Genomic DNA, 5,537 nt, shown 5'->3' with positions numbered 1-5,537 from the left:
GAGGCTGAGTAGCAGGAGGAGGGCAGGAAGGGGCATGACTACTTAAGACACCTCACACATGAGGTTTGCAGAAACACCAGGTTCCTCTTATTTCTATCACCAGATTTGAGGCAACATCTCTAAATCCAAACAATCTGATATACCATTCTGTCTTTATTTTTTAAAGCAGGGATTTTTAACTTTGCCATAATTGTGTGTGTGTGTGTGTGTGTGTGTGTGTGTGTGTGTGTGTGTGTGTGTGTGTGTGTGGTATATGTGAAGGTTCAGGAAGAAGCTAGCAGAGGATTTCAAGTACACATTCTATCACTCTCTACCGTACCCCTTTGAGACAGTCTCTTACTGAATCTGAAGCTAGACTGGGGTCAGCTAATTCTAGAAATCCTTCTATCTCCACACCCACAGTGCTGAGATTAGAGAGATTATCCTTTAATCACCACATTACTAGGGTTCTGGGAATTCAAACTTTAGATTTGTGTTGCAAGTTCTCTTCTCCACTGAGCCTCTCGCCAGCTCAGTATTGACATTTTTGACTGCACCATTCTTCGTTATACTGTAGGATGCTTGGAGGCAGCCCTGCCCCCTGTCTCTAGAAATTAATAGCACTGCCTTCTTCTACTTGTGATAACCACAGGTGTCTCCACAGATCTGAGAGTATACCGAGAGGGGCTGTGTGGTTTAGGTTGAGAGACACTGCTTTATAAATATCTTCGAAGCAAGTCAAAGTTTGCTTTGGTTTTGTTCCAGTTTGAAGGGACACTAATTTTTGAGTAGTAGAAAACATTTTAGTTCCTGAAGGTCAGCCACACTTGCGGTATGGATCAATACAAAAAAAAAAAAAAAAAAAAAAGGTCGCTTCTCCCTCCTGTACTGATTATGGAAGCCTTTTGGGGACACACTTAAATTATTGTAACTTTGCTTAAAGTTATTTATTATGTCTATTTCATCAAGAAAGAAGATGCAGAGATTAGCATCTGGAGAACACCTAATAAGGACCAGGGTTAATATGCCAGTCTGCATTGGTACCCCAAGTTAGCTGAGAAAATATTGACTACAGGTATACCACATTTGCTAAGGGCTTGTTATGTTAAAACATGCATCTGCAATTGGTTCATATTTATGTCATTAAATACTGAAAATAATGGTGCAAATGCACTCAATTATTTACTTTACTTAATGTGTATAATTGTTTTACATAAAGGTATGATGTGTGTGCTTAGTACCTGAGGAAGTCAGAAGAGGGCATTGGAGCCCTTGAAGCTGGAATTGTTCTCATGGGTGGTGAGAAGGAGCCAAGTTGTTCAGTTATAGGGTCCAGAAGCCAGTATCTTAACACTGAGAGTTTAAAATACAAATCTTGGTTTCTGGCAAGGCAGCTACCTTCTTTATTTGTTATAGCATGCCAGTCGCACCAGAAATAAACTTACCACTAAAACAACCCAGATGGTACCCTCTGCTTCTGCTTTTCAAGAGCGATGATGGAAATTAATAGATTTTAAAGGAATTAAAGTTTTCTTTAGGTGACTATGGCCCCCAACAAGGGAAAACTTGGAAAATATATAAAAATTAACAGCCTTCTCACATAGAAACAACAACTGGTTCTGGAAGGGGAGAAGCCATTGAAGCAGGAAAATCTAAAGTGTGTGTGGAAAGAAAGAAATGACAGGAAAAGCATTCAAGGAATTCAGGTGGTGTGACAAATAAGATGCTAACAGAATTGCATACTTACACTGAGGGCATAGTACAGTCTTGCAGCCTTTCTATACACCTTTGAGAGGCTGGAGCCTGAGCTATACAAATAACAACACCTTGTTGGCTGCTGCCTTCTGATTGGGTTTCTGCAAAGAGAAGCTCTGACTATACATCAGAGGATACTCTTCCCACAGCTTCTTCCCTCCTTTTGACTGGAATTGGTTGTAACTCTTATCTACTGATATTCTTGTCCCTCCTATGATATTGTCCCCACTCAATGCTAGTAAGTGTTCCTTGCCCTTGCTACTTTGAGTTCAAATCAGGAATGCTCTTCTCTGAAATGCTGTGCGTCATCTCTTCTGATTTCCTTAAATCCAGCCCAACTGTACATTCACTGTGCTGAACTCATCAGTTTCTAAAACGGACGCGTTATCAGTTTCCTGTCAGGATTGTGGAAGCTGCAAACATGTAAGTGACATGAAATATATTGGGACTGGAGAAAGTGGCCACAGTACTGTGAACGAAATGCAAGTTTGGTTAAAATTGATTGGTAGTTGCTGTGCAATCTCAATCAAATACCAACAGGATTTCATGAGAAACTTGCCAGACTGACTTCAAATGGGGACATTTGTGGGAGTCAGGACTTTTTATTCAATAATATGAGGCAATATTATCCGTGAATGCCATCTTTTTTTGAATAATGAAGGGAACATTACCAAGTGTTCTGCATTTGAGTCTGATAGGGTAAAATCATATTTGTGCACAGCCAGGTAATTATGAATGAAAAGATGCTAAGTTGAAGGCTTCTCCCCTAGATATAGGAAACCATTTCCATAATGCTGCAATGCTAAAGCAGCATGATTCCTTCTTAGCAAGAAAACAAAAAAGACAGAATTAGGTAACCGCTCATAAAGGGTTATTAACGTCACTTTGATGGCAAAAGAGATTACTCTCAGGCAACTGGCCTGGAGTTTAGAAATCAGTAAAGATATTTATTACCCTCAATTACTTTCTTAGGATCCAAAATGTCTTTAAACATAACAAACAGCATATGGAGAGTGCTAAAAGAAGCCATAGTTGGGCTGGAGAGTTCGTGCAGTGGATCAAAGCAAGGGCTGCTCTTTCAGAAGAACTGGGTGTGGTTCCCAGCACCATCATGGCAGCTCATAATCATCTGTAACTCCAGTTCCAGGGCATCTAAACACTTTCCTCTGACCTCTTCAGGCCAGCACCAGGCCTGCATGTGGTCTGGTTCAGTGCATATGGACAAAATGCTCATGCATATAACATAATACAATAAGAGAAAACCATAGAGAAATTATAATTTTGAAGTGTGTACAGACAAGAACAAACAGCAACAATCCAATGTCTTAAAGAAAATATGGAGAAGCCAGGCATTAGTGTCATATGCCTGTAATCTTGATTCTTGGGAGTCAGGGCAGTTCTAGGCCAACTTGGGCTATATAACAAAAAAAAATCTGTGTCAAAAAAAGAAAAAGATGATGGAAGGAAGGAGGGAGGAAAGGAAGCATGGGAAGGAAGGAAGGAAAATTGAGTGAGTAAATGACTAAAAATTAAATCTAATTACCCACAAAGGGAAGGATAATGCTGTGCAATCAGAACGGATGCATTTAGGATTTCCATGCCAAGATCCTGAGAGATCATGATATTTTATATCCTGCCTCCTTGTATTGTTATCTATCCTTGATCCTCACCTCTTAGTTACCCAACAACATTACAGTCCTACAAATCCTGCTCATAATTCCTTAAGCTTAAGAAATTGCTCTTTATTGATGATGAAAATGATCATGGATATCAAAACCAGGATGAATTTTGAGCGAAAGAGCATCAGGTAGAATCATTGACTGAAGTGGTCAGTAATCTTATTAAGGTCACTACCTGGTTGAATTAAATAGTTTAATCAAGTGCATCCTTCTGTGTCTTCAGAATCAGTAAAGCATCTACTTTCTTCTTTTCTGGTGTAATGTATAAGGTACTTATACATACTCACCCTCACCTCCATTACCAGCCCCTTTCTCCTTCCTTCCTCTCCCGTTAGTCTCCTTGTTCCTCAGATAGTTTCACTTCTACATTCTAGCCATTGTACACATGTGTTTCTACATGTTCATAAAGTGAGATGCATATAGGAAAGAAAACACGCAACATTTATCTTTTTGAGATTGATATAATTCTCTTAATATGATGATCTCCAGTTGCATCCTTTTTCCTGCAATTGACACAACTCCATTTTTCTACAATTGAAAAAAATTCACTATATATATATATATATATACGTACATATATATATATACATATATATATATACACACACACACATATATATATATATATACCCACATTTCCTTTAGCTACTACTTCCCTTGTGGGCATCTTGGTTAATTCTGCAACTTGGCTATTATGGATAGTACCGCAGTAAGTGCTGGCATTCAAGTGTCTCAGTGGTGTGGGTGGGCCACATGATAGGGTTTTTTTTTTTTTTGAGGAGGAGGGGGATCTCCATATTGACTACCATAGTGACTATACTAGATCACATTCCTGTCAGCTGTTATTCTCTCTCTTCTTTGCTGTATGCTTTCATGAGAATTGCCGTTCTGGCAGGGATCAGGTGGGATCGCATATGGTTTTTATTTGTTCCTTGGTGGCTAACGAAGTTGAGTGCCTTTTCATAGTTTGACTGGTTATTTGCATTTCATTTTTTGATAGCTGCATACTCATTCAATTAGCCCACCTATTGACTAATTTGCTCGAGCTCTTGTTCTTTGTGTGCCCTGGATGTTAATCCTATGTCAAGTGTTTAGCTAACATTCTCCCTGCTCTGTAGGTTGTCTTTGTTTCCTTTGCTGCGCAGAGCTAGTTCTTTTTTTTTTTCCAATTTCACAAGTTCCTGTTTATCAATTGTTGTCTCTATTTCTTAATCAACTGGAACTTTACTCAGAAACTTCTTTTTAAAAATTGTTTAGTTCTTATTGCCTGTGTATAAGCTTCTCATATGTCCGGACAGTACCTGCTTGCCTAGTGGCCACAGAAGCCAGAAGAAAGTCGAAATTGGAATTACAGATGACTGTAAGGGGGCATGTGGGTGCTGGGAATAAATACCAGATCTGTTGAAAGAGCCCTTAGAATGGCTTTGCCATCTCTCCAGACCAAAAAGTTCTTGACTACAAGGATGTCTTTTTTTCCCCATTCTTTTTTTAATTAGATATATTTCTTTACTTATATTTCAAAGGTTATTCCCCTTCCCTGTTTTCTGTCCATAAGTCCCCATTCCCTCTCCTTCCCCTCCCCCATACAGGTATTCCCCCTTTACATCCTCCTTATTGCCCTCCCCCATATTCCCCTGCACTGGGGGTCCAACCTTGGCAAGACCAAGGGCTTTCCCTTCCACTAGTGCTGCAACAAGGCTATTCTCTGCTACATATGTAGTTGGAGCTCTGGGTCAGTCCACATATAGACTTTCGGTAGTGGTTTAGTCCCTGGAAGCTCTTTCTTAAGGCTGAAGAAATTCTTTACTGATGGACAAATACATAAACTTGACAATTGAATTGCTCAAGTGGGTCCAATGAATAAAAGACCCCCCTCCTTCTCTCTCTCTCTCTCTCTCTCTCTCTCTCTCTCACACACACACACACACACGCACACACACACACACACACACACACACACACCTTGTCTGATTTGGGAGAACTTATGAGAGAGAGACAGGTATCATTCCTATTATTTCCTGTTCCTGTAGTTGTTTCATCTTTCTGATGATATAAGCCAGATATTTGATGACAAACATTAGGCCTGGGCATGGCGACTCTCTCCTCTATTTCCAACATAGTATG

Source organism: Rattus norvegicus, chromosome X, assembly GCF_021556685.1.
Source record: "Rattus norvegicus strain SHRSP/BbbUtx chromosome X, alternate assembly SHRSP_T2T, whole genome shotgun sequence".
Lineage (NCBI taxonomy): Eukaryota > Metazoa > Chordata > Mammalia > Rodentia > Muridae > Rattus > Rattus norvegicus.
The sequence above is the reverse complement of the archived record's forward strand: the minus strand, read 5'-3'. Positions refer to the sequence as shown.